This window comes from Hemitrygon akajei, chromosome 24 (genome assembly GCF_048418815.1).
Source record: "Hemitrygon akajei chromosome 24, sHemAka1.3, whole genome shotgun sequence".
NCBI lineage: Eukaryota > Metazoa > Chordata > Chondrichthyes > Myliobatiformes > Dasyatidae > Hemitrygon > Hemitrygon akajei.
In genome coordinates, this window is record NC_133147.1 from 9153415 (window position 1) to 9175701 (window position 22287).

The following is a 22287-nucleotide window of genomic DNA, read 5'->3' on the forward strand; positions in this document are numbered from 1 at the left end:
AAAAAGGGTGGCACTGTAGAGTAGCAGTTAGTATTAATGCTTTACAGTACCAGCGACCCGAGTTCAATTCCCGCTACTGTCTGTGAGGAGTTTATACATTCACCCTGTGACCACATGTGCTTCCTCCGGGTGCTCTGGTTTCCTCCCACAGTCCAAATATGTACTGGTTGGTAGGTTAATAGATCATTGTAAATTGTCCTGTAATTAGGTTAAGGTTAAATTGGAAGCTCCTGGGTAGCATGGCTCGAAGGGATGGAAGGGCCTGTTCTGCGCTGTATCTCAATAAAAATAAAATATTGAGAACATAAGATGAAAATTCCTTGAAAGTGAGTCCATTGGTTGTTGGAACATTTCAGTGATGGGGCACAATACAGACCCTTCAGCCCACAATGCTGTGCCGACTACTTAACCTACTCCAGGATCAATCGAACCTTTCCCTCCTCTAGGAGCCATGCATCAGTTCTCTACCTGCATTGTGTTCTGTGCTGCACATTTAATATGGTAACTAGTCACATGAGTGGGAGCATGCTAAAAGCGAAGGAAGTAAGTCACATATTCGCGCTTTGTTCTCGGCAGTTTGTAGCTAGGGGCTAGTGGATGTTGTATCTTCTGCTGATGGCTCAATTTCACTTAGCCTACACTTGGGTACATTTAAGTTTCATCGCTTCAAGACTGTCTGTTTGCCAACTGTTAACAAAGGATCAGAATGAAGATGCGTCTTGCATGATACCAAATCGGTTGGGTCGCTGGAAGTGGCAATTGTTTTGGTTTGGCTACTACACCTCCTATATAACTGTCCATTTTCTATCCTCCATCTGCCTACCTAAAAGTCTCTTAAACATCACTAATATTTCTACCTCTAACACCACCCCTGGCAGTGCGTTCCATGCCCCATGCCACTCTTTGTGCAAAAAGCTTGCCTCAGACATCCTTCCTATACTTTGCTCTAATCACCTTAAAATGATCCCCCCCCCCCCACCGTATTAGGCACTGCCATCCGGAGAAAACATCTCTGACTATCCATTCAATGTATGCCTCCTCCCCTCCTCTTTTCTGTTAACAGCCCTAAAATAAAGTCTAGGTTGCAAGCGCAAGCCTCAGTTTAATTTTGCTTAACCACAGGAATAATAACATCAGCAGTTTTGCCTTGTGGGGGTGGGCTGGGCTGTGGAACATAGTGCAAAGTTCACTCAAGACTCAGTAGTTGGAATGAAGCTTGCACTCTAGGCAATAAATATTGAAGAGGATTTGGATCTGTGTTGTTACAGCTGCATGGTTGGAGTGGCACTGTATCTCTCTTCAGTTTTACTGACCTATTTCCATTCGCAATGCCAATAGTATCTTAGCAACTGGAACAGTCCCTATAGAAAAACACAGTTGATGCTGTTCACGTGTTCGTACTGTACTGTGGTTGAATCAAGGTTATGGCTTATTCAGTAGGGATATGCAAAAGCAAGTTCTCAAAGGGTATCCTGTACTGTTAGAGATTTTCTTAAAGTACAGAGGCATTCTCCAAGTGTAGAGCTCTTTCCTGTGGGCAGGGACTTTGCTTTGATTTTGCACTTCGATTCCATGCCCCTGCGCGATGCTTCCTCGTGGCCTTGTGGACGTTATTTGGCAGCAGTCGTTCACCGACCTGGTGAGGGCATGTGGGCTGGCAAGCGTGGTTTAATGCTGAGCCCACGGCTCAAAGGAGGCTGTCCTTGCGAAATTACTCTTGCAAGGTGATGCTGCTTTTGGTAAGATCTTTATTTTTTTTTAAAAAGGAAGGAGATTGGGGATGAGTCTCTGAGTGTCAGTAAATCATGAACTCGAAGTGAAAGGTGAGCAGGTGTTCCTGTTGAGGTCTGAAACCCCTCCTCGTTCACATGACTCGCGCCGAGCTTGCTCCCTTGGCCAGAGTGCACATTATTCGCCAGGCTGTTTTGTTATGTTCCAGTTTAATACTCCAGTCCTGACTGGAGAGCCGCTTTTTTCCCCCTTTCAGCACTTTGACCCGCGTTGCCATGGAGAAAACATCCAGCGCAGAGCCGTGATGTCAGAGGAATAAGAGCTGCCTTTACAGAATATTGATTGTATGGCTGTACTCCCTACCTCGGAAATAACAAGCTGACCGTCTAGACTTGGGCAAATTGAGTTTGCTGCGCCATTATTCAGTGTGACGTACCTGCGGAATTTTGTGTGTAAATTTTCCACACTTGTCCAGCCTGTGCGAGTTAATTCTCTGGGCTCGGTGCTGATATGTTTGCCAGTTTGTGTGTTGTTCCCAGAGCACAGTGTGGGACATTCTCAGAGTCTAGGACACCTCTTGGCAGATTTGATTATTTTATGCTCTGGTGAACATTACTATTAAATTTCTGTAAGCTCCTGGAAGTTAAATAATTTTGTTTATTTTGTGTCTTCTGATTTAATTGCACAACGGACCCTTGTGTTTACTTCCTTTGACAGGAAAATGGGATGTATCTGATGGTAGATACTGTACCCAAGGAAGCGAGATATTCGTCAACTGCATTATATTAGTGAGGACTTACTTCAAAGTTCAAGTAAGATCTATTATCAGAGTACATACATGTTATCACATACAGCCCTCAGATTCTTTTTCCTGCGGGCATACTTAGCAAATCTATGGAAAGGTAACTGTAAACAGGATCAATGGACAACAAACTGTGCAAATGCAAATATAAATAAATAAATAGATAGATAGATGGCAAGAAATAACAAGAGCATGAAATGACAAGATAAAGAGTCCTTAAAGTGAGACCATCTGTTCTGGGAACATCAGAAATAGAATGAGTGTGGTTATCCCCTTTTGTTCAGGAGCCTGATAGCTGAGGGGTGGTAACTGTTCTTGAACCTGTTGGAGTCCTGAGGCTCCTGTACCTTCTACCTGATGGAAGCAGCGAGAAAAGAGCTTGGCCTGGGTGATGATGGATGCTGTTTTTCTATGGCAGCGTTTCATGTAGAGGTGCTCAATGATTGAGAGGGCTGTGATGTACTGGGTCGAATCTACTACCTTTTGTAGGATTTTCCGTTCAAAGGCATTGGTGTTCTCATACCAGGCCTTAATGCAGCCATTAGTTCCCAGTAGAGCAAAGGCCATTGTTGATCCCCCGTCTCCTGTATGATTGGAGTTCACCAGTCTTTCTCTAATCCACTGTATGCCCTGTGCAAGGGATCCGCCTATACAGCTTCACCAGAGCCCTGCTGGCCAGCCTTACCCATTTCCACCTCTCATAATGGGCATGTAGGTTTCGACTTCATGAGGCATTAGTGTGGGCATCACTTTCCATTCTCCTGTGCACGTGGAAACTTAGAGTCAGTCAAGAGCACAGATTCTGTTTTTATACTTACTGCCAATTACGCCACTGACATTGAGGGCACCAGTGAAGGTCCCCCTTCTCTGTCAGTGTTCATCATGTCAGTAGCTTCCTCTCAGTTTTCACGACTGTCAGTCACTCAAGTCCTGGGTGGAGACTCAGGAGTACCGTCGCGTTCAGATGCAGAAGGGTTCTTCATTGCTGTTTCCATAACAATTCTGTTTGACCAGTCCAGGGTTGTTAGCCCTGAGTTGAACTGGAGGACCAGTGGATCACTCTTAGTCTGGCCTCCACCCTCTGACCTGTTTGGCGTGGGTGACCCTACCAACAGCCAAAGCATAAAGCCCTGACTCCAGCCAGTACAGCTCTCTAGGTCGTTGAGGCACACAAGCCTGCAAATCCTGACAAGGTTGTGGTACTGTTGGAGGTCTAATTTTGCAGCTGAATTTTAATTTGGCTCTTTATTATCAAAAGAGGGTATAAAACCCCCTCCTTCCCAACCTCATCCACCTCACCCCAACTTTTATATCCCACCCTTAGAAATTCAGAGAACACGTTATACTACTGTGGACAAGATTTATTCTGGGAAAAGAGAGGAGATTGTAATAAAAGCTAGGTAAGAGAATTCAGTTTTCAAACTGTTAGCAGTAATAGGAAGTCTTAACACCTCATAATTAGGTTGAGCTAATTTGTTATTACTGTACTGATATTTAAGGATATTCAATGCCATTGATAAAGTCCACTCTGTATTCTCAGGTGTCTTTCAAGCACACAAGACGCTTCATTTCTGCCACTCTGCCACCCACCTACCCTGCCACCCTGCCAGTCTCCAACCCTGCCACTCTGCCACCCTGCCACTCTCCCACCCTGCCACCCTGCCAGTCTCCAACCCTGCCACTCTGCCACCCTGCCACTCTGCCACCCTGCCACTCTGCCACCCTGCCACTCTCCCACCCTGCCACTCTGCCACCCTGCCACTCTCCCACTCTCCCACCCTACCACTCTGCCACTCTGTCACTCAGCCACTCAGCCACCCTGCCACTCTCCCACCCTGCCACCCTGCCACTCTCCCACCCTGCCACTCTGCCACCCTGCCACTCTGTCACTCTGCCACCCTGCCACTCTCCCACCCTGCCACTCTGCCACCCTGTCACTCTGCCACCCTGCCACTCTCCCACCCTGCCACTCTGCCACCCTGGCACTCTGTCACTCAGCCACCCTGCCACTCTGCCACCCTGTCACTCAGCCACTCTCCCACCCTACCACTCTCCCACCCTGCCACTCTGCCACCCTGCCACTCTCCCACCCTGCCACTCTGCCACCCTGCCACTCATTGCAGAGTTTGATTGATAAGTTTGTCCATGTTATTCCTTCTGCTGGATGACAACAACAATAACTTGTGTTCACAGAGTGCCAAAACATCCCCAGGCACTTAACCAATGACTTACCAGTCCAGCTTGCCGCTGACTCAGAAAGAGGGGTATTAGCCCCCACTGCATTCAAGTCCTTGTATGTTCTCTCCCCCCCCCCCCCCCCCCGTCTCCCTCATCTCCCCTCAGGACCTCAAATTCCGTCCTCTTATTTATTGATTGATTGAGGTACTGCTCGAAATAGACCCTTCCAGCCCTTCGAGTTGTGCTGCCTAGCAAACCCCATTTAACGTTGGTCTAATCACGGGACAATTTACAATGATCAATTAACCTACCCAGTATGTCTTTGGACTGTGGGAGGAAAGCAGAACACCCACAGGAAGCCCACGCGGTCACAGGAAAAATGTACAAGCTCCTTATGGGCAGCGGCGGGAATTGAACCTGGGTCGCCCATACTGTAAAGCATTATGCTAACCACATGCTGCTGTGCTGCCCCTCAGATTTAATAACCACTCTGTGGGCCCCAAAGCTTTCAGATGCTTGCATTGTCTTCTCCAGCTCTCTTCCCTCATTAAAACCTCTCTCTTTTGGTCATCTCTCTCAGTGTTTTGAGCCGCTAGTAAGGAAGGCAAATGCAATATTAGCCTTCATCTCAAGAGGACCAGAATTTAAAAACCAGTATGTAATGCTAAGCAACACACAACACAAGACCTGCTGAGTACCTCCACCATTTTGTGTGCATTGCTCTGGATTTCCAGCATCTGCTCTTCATGAAACTGTGAGGCTTTATACAACTTTGGTCAATCTGAGCCTGCTGTATTGTGAGCAGTTTTAGGCTCCATAATCTTAAGAAAGGATGTCCTGGCATTGGAGAGGGTTCAGAGGAGGCTTGTGAGAATGCTCCCAGGAATGAAGAGGTTAACATATGAGGAGTGTTTGATGGCTCTGGGCCTAGATTCGCTGCATTTAGAAGAATAGAGAATTGAATTGAATTTACTTTATTTCTTACATCCTTCACATACATGAGGAGTAAAAATCTTTATGTTATGTCTCCACCTAAATGTGCCATGTGCGATCATAGTAATTTATAATAAATAGAACAGTCAGTGTAATATAGAGTACACTCAAGTCAGCGTGAGTTCATCAGTCTGATGGCCTGATGAAAGAAGCTGTCCCGAAGCCTGTTGGTCCTGGCTTTTATGCTGTGGTACCACTTCCTGGATGGTAGCAACTGGAATAGATTGTGGTTGGGATGGTTTAGGTACCCAATGATCCTATGGGCCCTTTTTACACACCTGTCTTTGTAAATATCCTGAACCATGGGAAGTTCACAACTACAGATGCGCTGGGCTGTCCACACCACTCTCTGCAGAGTCCTGCGATTGAGGGAAGTACAGTTCCCATACTAGGCAGTGATGCAGCCAGTCAGGATGCTCTCAATTGTGCCCCTGTAGAAAGTTCTTAGGAATTGTGGGGCCCATACCAAACAATTGATTGGTAAAAAAGATTAAGGGCTGCAGAAGGCGGAATCTGATAGCAGAGGACAGAAAACCATGGAGGAAATGGAAATGGGAGGAGCACCAGACAGGGGTGATTGGCAGATAAGGAGAGGAGAGAGGGAAACGGGAATGGAGAATGGTGAAGAGGGGTGGGGTTAATTACTGGAAGTTCAAGAAATTGATGTTCATGTCATTAGACTGGAGGCTACCCAGACGGAATATAAGGTGTTGCTCATCCAGCCTAAGTGTGGCCTCGTCGTGGCATTAGAGGAGGCCATGGACTGACATGTCAGATGTGGGAACCCTTGGGTAGTAGGGACATGAATGATAGAAAAACGGAGGTCTATGTGGGAGGGAGGGGTTAGATTGATCTTACGGTTGGCCCAAAATTCAGCACAACATCCTATGCTGAAGGGCCTGTACTGTCCTGTGATCTATGTTCATTTCTGGTCTGATTTCCATTGCTTTTCCACTGAAGCAGCTCTTAGTAAGTCCAGTGGTGACTCCTCTATACTCCAGAGAAAGCCAGCTACCCTGTCCATCCTCCCCGCAGCGTTGATCGCCCTGTTTTCCTGCTTCTCAAACACTGAAGAGATGAGTTTCCTAAAGGGTGCTGAGGCATCCAGAAATGTGTGCAAAGTGATTCTCCTGCAGGCTATCCCATCCTTCCAAGTGCACAGCACGTTTCTTTATTGCAGTTGTCTTAACAAATTTCCAAGCCAATCCATCTCCCAACTACTTGGCTGGTGGAAACTTTGCCTCAACCCACACTGCGCGGAAAGTAATCAATCTAACGATTCAGTGATGGCGGAGGATATTGGTAGCCTGGGGAGCTGGTGCTCTGATGTCAGGCAGAGAAGATCAGAAATGGGAGGTGGCTGGACACTGGGGGGACTGCCTTGTGGGAATTTTCCATCTCTCCAGCACTTTCTCTGGGGTAAAGCTTTTCCAATTGCAGGTTCTGTAAAAATTCCCTGGCAACAGTCTACAGCTATACAGATGGTTCACAAAGACTGTGTCACTTCCAGCCCAGGATTAGCTTTCAACCGCCTCCAACCTTCTTCTCTCCAAGGGTCGTGCGAGTGTGGAACGAACTGCCAGTGGAAGTGGTAGATGCAGGTTCAATTGCAGCATTTAAGGGAAGTTTGGGGGGTGTGGAGGCTATGGTCCAGGTGTGGGTCAATGGGACCAAGCAGAGTAACAGTTCAGCATGGACTAGATGGGCTGAAGAACCTGTTTCTACACTGTAGGGCCCTCTGACTCAAACTGCAGATTTTCACCTCTGTAAATCCTCCAAATCTGGCTGCTGCTGAATCCTCCTGTTTCCACAGTCTGTCTGCTGACTACCCTCATGCAGTTCTCTGTTGAACTGCATCCTAACCCCCATTTCAATCACCAGTCAACACTCCCTTATCTGCAGGTTCCTGGTTTTAAAAATTTTTCCACAGCCTCTGTATCTGCTCTGCAATCCCCTCCTTCCTGTGACTCCTCCACATCTCTACAATTTGCTCTTCCCCCTCCCATTCTGGACTTTAAACCTCCCCTAATGTTGGCAGTGTTGTGGATGGTGTAGAAGGTTGTCATGGGTTATAACGGGACATTGAGAGGATGTAGACAGAGATGGGCTGAGAAGTGGTAGATGGAAATCAACCTGGAGAATTGTAAAGTGATTCACTTTGGAAGGTCAGACGTGAAGGCAGAGTACAGGGTGGGTTAATGGCAGGATTCTGAGTAATGTGAAGGAACAAAGGGATCTTGGGGTCCACGTCCATAGATTTCTCAGAATGGCTGTGCAAGTTGATAGGGTGGTTAAAAAGACATATAGTGTGTTGGCCTTTAAAATTTCAAAATTCAAAATAAATTTATTACCAAAGTACATATAGGTCACCACTCACAACCCTGAGATTCATTTTCCTGTGGGCAGACTCAATAAATCTACAGAATAATAACAATAGGATGCTGTTCATCGACTATAGCTCAGCATTTAATGCCATCATTCCCACAATCCTGATTGAGAAGTTGCAGAACCTGGGCCTCTGTACCTGCCTCTGCAATTGGATCCTCGACTTCTTAACCGGAAGACCACAATCTGTGCGGATTGGTGATAACATATCCTCCTCGCTGACGATCAACACTGGCACACCTCAGGGGTGTGTGCTTAACCCAATGCTCTACTCTCTATATACACATGATTGTGTGGCTAGGCATAGCTCAAATGCCATCTATAAATTTGCTGATGATATAACCATTGTTGGTAGAATCTCAGGTGGTGATGATGAGAGGTCGTACAGGAGTGAGATATGCCAACTAATTGAGTGGTGCCACAGGAACAACCTGATAAGATGAAAGAGCTGATTGTGGACTTCAGGAAGGGTAAGATGAAGGAACACATATCAATCCTCATAGAGGGATCAAAAGTGGAAAGAGTGAGCAGTTTCAAGTTCCTGGGTGTCAAGATTTCTGAGGATCTAACCTGGTCCCAACATATTGATGTAGTCATAAAGAAGGCAAGACAGCGGCTATACTTCATTAGATAGAGTTTGAAGAGATTTGGCATGTCAACAAATGCACTCAAAAGCTTCTATAGTTGTACCATGGAGAGCATTCTGACAAGCTGCATCACTGTCTGGTATGGAGGGGCTACTGTAAATCTAGTCAGCTCGATCTTGGGTACAAACCTGCAAAGTACCCAGGACATCTTCAGGGAGTGGTGTCTCAGAAAAGCAGCATCCATTATTAATGATCTCCAGCACCCAGAGCATGCCATTTTCTCACTGTTACCATCAGGTAGGAGGTACAGAAGCCTGAAGGCACACACTCAGCAATTCAGGAACAGCTTCTTCCTCTCTGCCATCCAATTCCTAAATGGACATTGGACACTACCTCACTTTCTTTTAGTATACAGTATTTATGTTTTTGAACATTTTTGTCTTCTGCACACTGGTTGAATGACTAAATTGGGCAGTGTTTCATCGATTCTGTTATCAGAATCAGGCTTCTTATTACCGGCATGTGACGTGTAATATGTTAACTTAGCAGTAGCAGTTCAAAGCAATACAGAATCTAACAGAGAAAAAAAAAAATTAAAAAATAATAAGTAAATAAATCATTATTTTTTTCTCCACAGCCGCCCCGGCAACAAATTCCACAGGTTCACCACTTGCTGGCTAATTCCTCCTTATCAATGTTCTAAAGTGACGCCACTCTATTCTGAACCTGTGACTCTCCCACCATTAGAAATATCTTCTGCATATCCACTCTGTCAAGGCCTTTCACCATTTGATAGGTTTCAATTAGATCAGTGGTCCCCAACCACCAGGCCGCGGAGTGGTACCGGGCCGTGGCCCAGTGCTTGGGGACCACTGAATTAGATCACCCCTCATTCTTCTGAATTCTAGTGAATACATGCCCAGAGCCATCAAATGCTCTTCATATGATAAGCTGTTCAAGTTGCAACCAACAGGAAGTTTAGTATGAAGGTGAAGATGGAGTTTCACCAGGGATCTGTGTGGATCTCTCTGAAAGGGCAGGAGAAGGAGGACCCTTCAGAATGCGACTGGATGTACACTTGAAGACCTAAACTGCCCCACATCTAGTGCTGGAAACTAGCATTCCAGCAAAAAACAATCCAAAAATTAGAACAATTGCCACGAGCAACTGGGGATCATGGGTTAAAGTTGAAAGGTGAAATGTTTAAGGAGAACAGGAGGGGAAACTTCTTCACTCAGAGGGTGGTGAGAGTGTGGAACGAGTAGCCAGCCCAAGTGATGGATGCGATTTTTGATTTCAACATTTAAGAGAAGTTTGGATAGGTACATGGATAGTAAGGATATAGAGGGCTATGGTCTCAGTGCAGGTTGATGGGTGTAAGCACTTTAAATAGTTTGGCATGGACTCAATGGACCAAAGGGCCTGCTTCTATGATGTACTTCCCCGTGTCTGTACAACTGTAGCCCGCAACTGTCATGGGGCTTTTATATTTGCATGACACTCCCTCAGCTCCAATGAAATGATTGTTCCAAAGAGTCTAATATTTTATTAGTAATTAGCAAACATACAGTCTTGAAGCAATATTAAATGCTATCTCAGCAGTCAGCCAAGATATGACCTCCGCTGGTCCCAAGCTGCAAACTGCCACAAAATAAGCAAGAATACGTAACTTACTCCTTTTGGCTTTACCATACTCATTGCTAATGTGAGTAGTGACTGTAATAAATGTGCAACGCAGAATACAAAGCCAGTAGAGAACAGATACGTGGCTCCTACAACTACAATTAGTTTGGGAAGCTGCTTGGAAATTGGAATTGGTTTATTATTGGCAATTCCAATTCCTGTTGTTTTAACTAGTGTCTGATGATGATGGAGTGTCACACCCCTGCTGGTTCCAAGAGTGTAAATTTATGCACCTGTGCAAAGTGCAGATCACGGATGCAAGTGGAGAAAGTGGGAACTGCTAACCGATCTAACTCTCACTTCTCCAGCTGCTATTCCATTGGCTTCTGCATCCAAAGGCTAATCTCAATGCATTGGTTATAGAATCACAGAGAGCTACAGCATAGAAACAGGCCCTTTGGGCCATGTAGTCCACGCCAAACTGTTATTCTGCCTTGTCCTGTTGACCCGCACCCGGGCCGTTGCCCTCCATACCCCGCCCATCCACGTACTTTTCCAAAGTTGTCTTAAGTGTTGCAATCAAACATGCATGCATCACTTCGGCTGGCAGCTCATGAGTGAAGAAGATTCCCTTCATGTCCCCTTAAACATTTCACCTTTCACCCTTAACCCATGACCTCTAGTTCTAGTCTCAACTAACCTCTGTGGAAAAAGCCCCTTTGCATTTCCCCAATCACTACCCTTCATAACTTTGTATACCTCTATCAAATCTCCCCTCATTCTCCTACACTCCAGAGTTGTTATAAATATGTTTAAATTAGATTAGATTTAACTTTATTGTCATTGTGCCGAGTACAGATACAAAGCCAAATGAAATGCAGTTAGCATCTAACCAGAAATGCAAAGAATAGTGTTATTTACAAATTAACTGCGACTAAAAAGTAAGTGCTACAGCACACAAATATAAAAGTACTGAGACAGTACAATATGGGTGCAATACTGCTTAGTGCTGTGATGTGAGGTTCATCAGGGTCACAGCCTCAAGGAAGAAGTCCTTCCTGTGCTTGCTGGTGCTGGAGCGGAGGCCATGTTTAGGATGTAATTTTCCTTCTGAGTGGCTAAACATTTTAATTGCCATTCCAGTTCCTGTTCTACATATCAGTCCATGTCCTCCACTTGTGCCAAGATGAGGCCACCCTCAGGGTGAAGGAGCAACACATTTTATTCCGTCTAGGTAGCCTCCAACCTGATGGCATGAATATTAATTTCTCCTTCCAGTAAAAAAAAGTCTCTCTCCATCTCCTCATCTATTCCTCACTCTGGCCTCTTACCTCATCTCAGCTGCCTGTCACCTCCTTCCCTTTCTCCTATGGTATATTCCCTTCTCCTATCAGATTCCTTCCTCTCTGGGCCTTTATCTTCGTCACCTACCTGGTTTCACCAATCACCTACTAGCTTCCTTCCTTCTCCTTCCCCATCTTTTTATTATGGATTCTTCCCCCTTCTTTTCCAGTGCTGAAGAAGGGTCTCAGCCTGAAACGTTGACTATTTACCAATTTCCATAGATGCTGCCTGACCTGCTGAGTTCCTCCAAGATCTTGTGTGTGTTGCTTTGTAAACTCTCTGTTCCAATTCCCATTTTGTTTTGTAGAAATATTCCACTCTTAAATTTACAAAACTGGTAAGAAGGTGTTCTAAATGTATATATAACAGAATGATAAGAAAATGCAAGAATATAAAACAGTCAAATGATCAAGATTTCAGGAACTGTCTTGTTGAGACATCAGTTCTCAACTCATCACTGAGTTTGCTGATCTCAGCCAAGAATGAGTGCCAAAGGAAGTTGTTGGGGTTAAGGAGAGCTATCAATGAGATGGGTTTTTCAGTTGATCATTGTTTTCTCCTTGGAGATGTTTGTATTTACCAGTTTAGGACAGGGTCCATCTTTACAGTCTCACTCTGCCACTTCTTGCTGCTCTGTCCATCCTCAGTGTTCAAAGTTGAAAGTAGAATTTATTATCAGGGTACATGCATGTCACCACATACAAGCCTGAGATTCTGTTTCCTGTGGGCATACTCAGCAAATCTATAGAATCAATGAACAGGATCAATGAAAGAACAAGAGCACAGAAGACAAAAAGCTGTGCAAGTGCAAATATATACAAGTAGCAATAAATAACGAGAGCATGAAATAACAAGATAAAGAGTCCTTCAAGTGAAATCATTGGTTGTGGGAACATCTCAATAGATGAGTGTAATTATTCTCTTTTGTTCAAGTGCCTGCTGGTTAAGGGGTAATAACTGTTCTTGAACCTGGTGGTCTAAGTTCTGAGGCTCATGTACCTTCTGCCTGATGTCAGCAACAAGAAAAGAATATAGTCTAGGTGGTGATAGATGCAGCTTTCTTACGACAATGTTTTGTGTAGATGTGCTCAGTGGTTGGGAGGGCTTTTCCCACGATGCATTGGGCCAAATCCGCTACTTTTCATAGGATTTCCCATTCAAAGGCATTGATGTTCCCATACAAGGCCAGGCACTGTGAACCAGACTGAAGATCAGAGGGTGAGAAGCAGTGCTTGAGAAAAAAGTTGGTGCTGTCAGGAAAGGAGAGAATGAAGTGGATTTGCAGAGTTGGTGAAAGAGCCCATATCCAATGGAATAATATTAGAGAATACTTGGCATCAGTAAGCAATAATCTGCCAAGACTGACAGTACCCACTAACAGACTATGTATGGTGTCAGTTATTGGTCCCAAAGCAGTGAAGATCTTCGAGGTTAAAATAAATTTAGCTCTGAGCTGTACCAAAGCTCATACTGACTGTTTCTGTGCCTGTAAATGAGATTGTCCCTTGGGCTACTGGAGTAACTTTAAACGTGTAACATTATCATTCAGATATCTCGGCAGTTCAATTTCCTCTAGTCTCTGCTCTCATATGAGATTTTTTTTTCCTGTTCATTAGCTTGGGTTTCTTTTTAAAGTGTTGGGTTTTGACCATGAATGGAGAGTAGCAGAAGTTTAACTAACTGGTTTTGTTCAAGTTCAAGTTTATTGTCATCTAATTGTACAAAAATACAAGCAAACAAAAAATACAACACAGCCCCTGGAGCCATGCTCACTGCACTAACAGACGAAGATTGATGGTGAAGAAACTTACGTCGCCCAAGCCTGTTGAGCCAAAGCCTCCCCAATCCAACACTAGTCTTCTCCGACAACGGCCGCTCTTCTTGTCTCTGCCGTATTTTTACTTGTCTGTGCCAATGAATCACAATTTGATTGGGCCGCTGGAAAAAGCCGGAAGCCCACAAGCGCTTCTCTTTAAATCTCTCACCCCGACCTGTGTGTAGTCTCTTTTCTTGATTTGATTTTACTGTCGGCAATTCAGTACAACAATTACCTCAAACACTGGTTCACCTGGTGCCCTAGTGAGTTAACACAGAACAGTCCAGCACAGGAACAGCCTCACAGGATAATGCCTGTGCTAACCATGATGGCTATTTTACGTTTATTATCATTGACGTATACAATGAAATTTGTTGTTTTGTGGCAGCACTACAGTGCAAAGCATAAAAAGTTACATGGACCTTTCCAGAAACTGATGGCAGAGGGGAAAAAGGTCTTCCTAAAACATTGAATGTGGGTCTTCAACGTTCTTTATCTCCTTCCTGATGATAGTAATGAGCAGAGGACATACCCAGATAGTGAGGGTCTTTAATGATGGATGCCACCTTCTTGAGACAACACTTCTTGAAAATGGGACATCTTCAAGAGGTGGTGTCCCAAGAAGGTAGAGGGTTGTGCCTGTGATGGAGCTAGATGGATCTACAAACCTCTGGAGCTTCTTCTTGTAATCCTGCACATTGGAGCTTCCATATCAGTCAGAATGCCCTCCATCGCACACCTGTAGAAGATTGCAAGTCTTTGGTGACATACCAAATTCCTCAAACTTCTAATGAAGTAAAGCCAGTGGCATGCCTTCTTCCTAATGGCATCAGTGTGTTGAACCAGGGTCAATCCTCTGAGATGATGACACCTATGAACCAATCCCTTCTACCTGTACAAGTTCTGTACTCCAGTATTCTCTGCCAATTCGTACCTTTGATTTAACTTACTTCATGTTCCTCTATGAGTAGGATGGAAGTACAGTGGTTAAGTTTATCTAACTTGTCATGCAGAGACAACGGTTCAAATTCAATGAAGGGAAGAAATCGCCATGTGACTCCAGAAAGCCTCCCTGTGGTTGACGGTAAAAAGGAAATGCCTTCTGAAATGGTCTGACAAGCCACTCAGCTGTCACCCATGGGCAGATCCTGAAAAATGAATCAATTTTCAAAATGTTGCACCCTACCTCAGCTATTTTATCCTCTCTACCTTCATCTGGAAGCGAAGCCTTGTACGAAAGCCAAGCAACGTAGGTGACAACAAGGTTTTGCTTCCAAATGAGCTCAATACCATCTATGCCTTTGACTGTCAAAACTTGGAGGAACCTTCATGAACTCACAAACCCCTTGAAGACTCTGGGATTTCAGTCTCTGAGGCCGACGTGAGAGCATCCTTCAGGAGGGTGAACCCATGGAAAGCAACAGGCCCAGTTGGGATACCTGGCTGAGTACTAATAGTTGTACCTATTGAAGGGTATTCTAGGACCAGAGGGCACAACCTCAGAATTAGAGGGTCAAATATTTAGCACGGAGGTGAGGAGAGATTTCTTTAGCCAGAGTGTGGTGACTGTGGAATTCATTGCTACAGACAGCTATGGCGGCCGAGTCATTGGGTATATTTAAACCGGAGGTAGATAGGTTCTTGATTAGTCAGAGCGTCAGAGGTTGCAGGGAGAGGACAGAAGAATGGGGTTGAGAGGAAAAATGAATCAGCCATGATGTAATGGTGGAGCAGAGCTGATGGGTCAAATGGGCTAATTCTGCTCCTATGTCTTGTGGTCTTTAGATTTTACCTACTAAGGTGCAATGCTTTATGTTTGGCTAGGTTAAACTCCATCTGCCATTTCTCTGGCCAATTCTGCAACCGGTTAGCTGAACAGATTTGGTGAACCCAATTGGGCTATGTTACAGAACAGTTTGTGGAATTTAGCAGCGTAATGTGTGAAGTCTTGAAGAGTTTTGTGTTTCAGAGAATTGTGTATTCAAACTGAAAACACTAAAATAGAGGACTGCCCTTTCCACTGAGTGTTTATTTTGCATTGGTCTGTGTGAGAGGTTGATGTTCCGCACTGAAATCTAGTTCATAGTGAGATTCTATCACCACAGCAGTCCGTTGTTGGATCAAAAGTTTTGCTGTAACAAGATTGTTTGAATTGGAAATTGTCAACTTTATAAAGCAAACATTGCAGTTACTTGGGACGCTTGAACTCCTTTAGGGCCCTGTTTATTTATTCTATGTAGAGGATTCAGTCTGTGACTCAGTGGTTTACTAAAAAATAAAACAGCAAGTTTTGTGGGTGTTCAGCAAGAAATTCAAATCCCCTGATGGTTTATTTTTTTCAGAAAGTATGAAATCTTTACCAGGCATTTTGTTTTGGATCATTTATAACGCACGCAGGTCATCAGGAGCTTCAAGTTTACCTCCCTGAATGAGCCCACTTGGAGATATGGGGCTCAGTTGTCATACCTGCCAGACTTGTCACCCACCTGTGCTCACATCTCCCGGAGCACGCTGTCCATCCTCATCTGACAGTTATCTGGCCAAGTCAGACAAACTCGAGCAGTGACTAGGACATAGGTAGTTGATCCCAGGGTCCTTCACTGGAGCTGTTCAACAGCTTTGGACAACTCACTGCCATCCACGACAGATAGTCGGAGATATTTAACAGCTACTTAAACAAATTTAAGTAATATAACTTCAGAAAGATTAACAGTAAAAAGAAATAAAACATCTATAAATACCTTCAGTATCAGGTTTATGATCACTGACATATGTAAGTGGGACTTTCTGGTGGCCAAAGATTTTAATTCCCATTCTCATTCCCGTTCTGACATGTCAGTCCATGTCCTCCTCTTATGCAAAGATGAGGCCATTCTCAGGATGGAGGAGCAACATCTTATTTTCTGTCTGGGTAGCCTCTAATCTGATGGCATGAATATTGATTTCTTCCGGTTAAAAAAAGTAATTCCCACCCCTCCCCTCTTCTTCTATATCTCATTCTGGCCTCTTACCTCTTCTCACTTGCCTATCACCACCACCCCCCCCCCCCCCCGGACCCTTCTTCCTTCTCTTTCTCCTATGGTCCCCTCCTCTCCTATCAGATTCCTTCTTCTCCAGCCCTTTACCTTTCCCACCCACCTGGCTTCACTCATCACCTTCCTGCTAGCCTTTTTTTCCATCCTCCCACCTTTTTATTCTGGCAATTCACCCCTTCCTTCTCAGTCATGAAGAAGGGTCTTTTCCTGAAACATCGACTGTTTGTTCATTTCCATTGTTGCTTCTGGCCTGCTAAGTTCCTCTGGCATTTTGTGTGCGTTGTTCTGGATTTCCAGCGTCTGCAGACTTTCTCGTGCATATGTTTTGAGATTTGTTGCTTTGCAGCAGCCGTACAATGCAAGGCATAAAAATTACTATTAGTTATAAAAACTAAATACTTAATGTGTAAGTGGAATAGTGAATAGTTCATGCACTGTTCACAATGGCAGAGGGGAAGAAGCTGCTTCTAAATCGTTTGTTAATTTCAGGCTGCTGTAACACCTTACTGGTGATAGCAATGAGAAGAGGATTGGGTCCTTGGTGAGGGTCCTTAATGATGGATGCTTTCTTCTTGAGGCACCATCTGTTGAAGATATCCTCAATGGTGGGAAGAGTTGTGCCTGTGATGGAGCTGGCTGAGTTTCCAACCTTCTGCATTGGAGCCTCCATACCAGCTAGTGATGCAACCAGTCAAAACGCTCTCTAGCTCACATCTGCAGAAACTTGCTGGAGTCTTTGGCAAAACTTGGTTTTGCATGCAATCCGTACAGATTATTTCATCACATCATTACATTGAGGGGCAGTGCAAGGAAAAAGCAACAACCATATGCTTCAAGAACACTTACTGCCCCTCAACCATCTGGTTCTTGAATAAGAGGAAAAGCAACAACTGAATGCAGAATAAACTTAACGATTTTCCCTGGAGTGAAAAAGGCTGAAGGCTGATCTGACAGAGGTGTATGAGTTTATAAAAGGCACAGATAGACCAGTGAGTCACAATAGGATTAACAAAAATGAGATGGTGTAGATTTAAGGTGAGAGGAAGGAGATTTGAGGGGAAGGTTTGTTTTTGCACAGAGGATGGTTATTATCTAGAAAGTGCTATTAGAAGAAGTAGTAGAATCAGATACAATCGCAACATGTAAGGGAATTTAGACACTTAAATAGGCCAGGTGTGGAAGGGTATGTACACTGTGCAAGCAAATGGGATCAGTGCAGATGAACACACAGGTAAGCATGGTTCGAATAGGCAGAGGGGCCTGTTTCTGTACTGTACACTCTATGTCTTCATGTCCAAGACATGCTGAACCCTGAGCCGCTGTTGTCCGAGCTGATGGTCAATAATCCTCTATAGATCAGTGCATTTTGGTAATTTGGCATTTTCAAGAGCCTTTCTTTCACTCAGTCCTGAAGAAGGGTCTCAGTCCAAAACGTCAGCTGTCTATTCGCTGAGCTCCTCCAGCTTTTTGTGTGTGCTGCTCTAGTACCTCAAAGCTGTTGGTAATCACAGGAAAACTATAAGACGTAGGCACAGAACTAGGCTATTTGGTCCTTTTCTCATTGTTACCATCAGGATGAAGTTCCTGGAGCCTGAAGGCACACGTTCAGCGATTCAGGAACAGCTTCTTCCCCTCTACCACCCGATTTCTGAATGGACATTGAACCCATGAACACTACCTCACTACTTTTTTATTTCTATTCTTTCCACTACTTATTTAACATATATATTTGTATGTATATACATATAAATGTGTATATATACACACACACACACTTACTGTGACTCACGTTTTTTTCTCTGTTATTATGTATTGCACTGTACCGCTGCCGCAAAGACGACAAGTTTCATGGCTTATGCTGGTGGTATTAAACCTGATTCTGATTCTGAGGCTGCTCTGTGCAGAGAACCCAGTGGAAGTATAGGCTGCTGTGCACAATTGCGTGGGGTCTGCATTTGGGAAGATGAGGTTGATGTAGATGAAAAACACAAGCTGGCAGTGGAAGCAGATGGAGACAAGGAGCGAAGGCAGTCAGAGACAAAATATTGGAATCAGAGCGGCGGTGGTGGTGGTGGTGGGGAGAATGAACAAGATTTAAAATGAATCAGAACAAGGCACTGAACAAAACTGAACTTATAAAAAGGTACAGCGGATACTTGTGTACAATTTCCTTTCTTTCAGTTTTCATTTCAGTGTAGTTCAAAGTAAATTTATTATCAAAGTACATATATGTCACCATATATATCCCTGAGATTCATTTTCTGTGGGCGTTCACAGTAAATATAAAGACACACAATAGAATGAATGAAAGACCGCACACAAGAAGGAGAAGCAATCAATGTGTGAAAGACAAAAAAACTGCGCAAATAGAAAAATAAAACTACAATAAAAATAATAATAAACAAATAAGCAATAAATATTCAGAATATGAAATGAAGAATTCTTGAAATTGGTCTGTAGGTAGATTGTGGGAACAGCTCAGTTCAGAAAATAATTATTTTGTTAAAATAAAGCAAACTATTGGAAGACTTCAGCATTGTGGAGGCAGATGTGCTCCCCCTGATGGAGGGGTTCAGCCTGAAATATTAACAGTCTATTCCCCTCCGTTGCTGCTGCCTGACCTGCTGAGTTCTTATAGTATTTTGTGTGTGCTGCTCTGGATTTCCCTTGTGTTTATGACCCTGTATCATTCCTGATGAAGGATTTCGGCACAAGATGTCGACTGTTCATTCCCCTCTGTAGACGCTGCCTGACCAGCAGAGTTCCTCCAGCATTTTATGTGCATTGCTCAAACTCCCCAGCAGAATCTCCTGTGTTTATGAGTTGGAGCTCAAGAAACATCAGACGCTGGAAATGTGGAAGGACACACATAATAGAAGAGCAGCAGTTCCCAGCTGGGGTCCACAGACTCCTTGCTTTATGGTATTGGTCCATGGCATATAAAAGGTTAGGATCTCCTGTACTAGAGGAACTTAGCAGGTTGAGAAGAATCTGTAGAGGGAAATAGACAATCCAGACAAAGGATCTCGACCCTAAACGCCGACTGTCCATTTTCCTCCATAGATGCTGCCTGACCTGCAGAGTCACTCCGGCACCTTTGCGTGATGCTAACAAGGCAGTGTTCATGGACCATTCAGAAATCACATGGCAGAGGGGAAGATGCTGTTCCTGAATCACTGATTGTGAGTCTTCAGGCTTCTGTACCTCCTCCCCGAAGGTAGCAACAAGGAGAGGGCACATCCAGATTGGTGAGGCCGATTCCCTCTGTGTAGGCTAGCATATGCTGCCTCCTGAGTGAGGCCAGATCAAGCATTCTTGTAGTTGAGATCAACGGCAGCCATGTGACCTCTCAACCGTGTGTGCTATCGTGAATTCTCACAGACCTGTGAGGCATGCATTTCATACGTATTGTTGACTACAAGACTTATTGTCACGAGGAGAGTCAACATATAACTGTTCCATAAGTGAATTCATTATGAAGCAAGGCTGAGTTTATTCAATTCCATTCTCAATGAGTCTGAACGCCTTTCAATGCAGCTTCAAATTCTTCATCTTCATAATTATAACCTTGCGATTGAAGTAAAAGCAAGTAACATCTTTCAGAAACCAATTAATTCAAACAAGACAATGATTCAAGTTTCCAAATACTTTAAATATCAGAGTATGTATACAGTATATCACTGAAATTCGTCCTCTTCACACAACGTTTCTTACTGCAATGAACAAGAGAAAATCTGCAGATGCCGGAAATCCAAGCAACGCACACATAATGCTGGAGGAACTCAGCAGGTCAGGCACTATCTACAGTCGAAGACCCTTCATCAGGAACCGGAGGAAAAAAGATGAGGAGTCAGAGTAAGAAGGTGGTGGGAGGGAAGGATCAAACACAGGCGAAGGGTAAAACCGAGAGAGGGGGAGAGCTTGTAACTTAATTTGTGAAAAAGATACAGGGCTGGAGAAGGGGAATCTGATAGGAAGGCCAAAAGGCCAAGGAAGAAAGAAAGAAAGAGGGGAGGAGTGCCAAAGGGAGGTGATGGCCAGGGCAGGAGATAAGGTGAGAGAGGGAAATGGGAATGGGGAACAGTGAAGATGAGGGGGGCATTACCAGAAGTTCGAGAAATCAATGTTCCTGCCAGCAGGTTGGAAGCTACCCAAAAGGAATATAAACTGTTGATCCTCCAACCTGAGTGTAGCCTCATCACAACATAGAGGAGGTCATAAACTGACATGTTGGACTAGGAATGGGAAGTGAAATTAAAATGGATGGCCACTGGGAGACCCCACTTTTTCTGGCAGACGGAGCGTAGATGCTTGGCAAAGAGGTCTCCCAGGCTATGTCGGGTCTCACCGATATACAGGAGGCCACACCAGGAGCACCGGATACAGTACAGGACCCCAACAGACTCACAGGTGAAGTGTTGCCTCACCTGGAAGAACTGTTTGGGGCCCTGAGTGGTAGTGAGGGAGAAGGTGTACGAGCAGGTGTAGCACACATTCCGCTTGCAAGGATAAGTCCCAGGAGGGAGACCAGTGGGGAGAGATGAATGGACAAACAAGTCGCATAGTGAGCGATCCCTGTGGAAAGCAGGAAGTTGGGGGAGGGAAAGATGTGCGTGGTGGTGGAATCCAGTCAGAGATGGCAGAAGTTACAGAGAATTTTGTGCTGGACGTGGAGGCTGGTGGGGTGGTACATGAGGTCAAGAGAAACCCTATTGTTGGTGGGGTGGTAGGAGGATGAGTGAGGGCAGATGTGTGTGAAATAGAAGGGAAGCCCCTTTCTTTGAAGAAGGAGGACATTTCCTTAGTTCTGGGATGAAAATCCTCATCCTGAAAACAGATGTGTGGAAATGGAGGAATTGAGAGATGGGGATAGCATTTTTAGAAGTAACAGTGTGGGAACAGGTATAATCCAGGTAGCTGTGAGAGTCCATGCGTTTAAAATAGACATCAGTAAATAAGCTGTCTCCAGAGATAGACACAGATAGATTGAGAAAGGGGAGGGAGGGGTCGTAAATGAACCAGATAAATTTGAGGGCAGGGTGGAAGTCAGAGGTAAAGTTTATGAAGTTGACGAGGTCAGTATGGTTGCAAGAAGCAGCACTAATGCAGTTGTCGATGAAGCATACCAGAATGGGGAATGGAGAAAGTGAAAAGGCAAGAGATGGGAGAGACATTATAGAAAATCAGAAAAATTGAAGTGCATGCCATCAAGCTGTGGCTATCCAGGTGAAATACGAGGAGTTGCTCCTCCAGCCTGAGTTTGGCCTCATCATGGCGGTAGAGGAGGCCATTGGCTCCAACCAGAAGATGTGAATGGCATGTGGAGGTAATGTCGTAGGGAAGGGTTGGATGGTGGATTTGGCATGAAAGACATGCAGCCAGCATTGAAGGCCCAAGTGCTATCCATGGCTGCAGTAAAGAGGGCGTTGCTGTTTGGTAATGATTAAGCTCTGGTAGCTGCTGTGGTTGGAATTCGGTTAATGTAGTGCTCGGTCACTATCCTCAAGTCAGTCAGTGATCTGCATCTGAAGTCTGGTGCTGTGGGCACACTGGGAAATGGGACAACCAGCACACATCGTACCACCCACGGCAGGGAGCAGATGATTTGAATTTAGGGTTGAGAGCTCAAGGCGAGACCTAAACCCAATCAGACTCTTTTGCTCATCTGAAACCAATGGCCCACCTCTCAGATACAGCTTGTAGAACACAGCACCACAGAGAAATAGGTCATTGGATTCAAGTTCAGTCAAGATGTGTACCCAAGTTTATTTGTTCATTTGCTCCATTTTCCCT

At 44.6% G+C, this 22287-nt stretch overlaps 1 protein-coding gene across 14 annotated transcripts in view; it reads left to right on the forward strand.

Annotated features, from left to right (window-relative positions):
- The window catches only part of ahdc1 (AT hook, DNA binding motif, containing 1), a 282613-nt gene that overhangs the window by 147434 nt on the left and 112892 nt on the right, over nt 1–22287 (forward strand). Inside the window, exon 1 of one of the 14 annotated variants that reach the window (XM_073028310.1) lies at nt 1501–1739. The exons of 11 other annotated variants lie outside the window; for them this stretch is intronic. The gene's annotated coding sequence lies outside the window, so the exon portion shown is untranslated. Of the gene's footprint in view, nt 1–1500; nt 1740–20262; nt 20284–22287 lie in introns of those variants that run through there. 2 more of the 14 variants (XM_073028326.1, XM_073028320.1) reach the window with 2 other exon arrangements.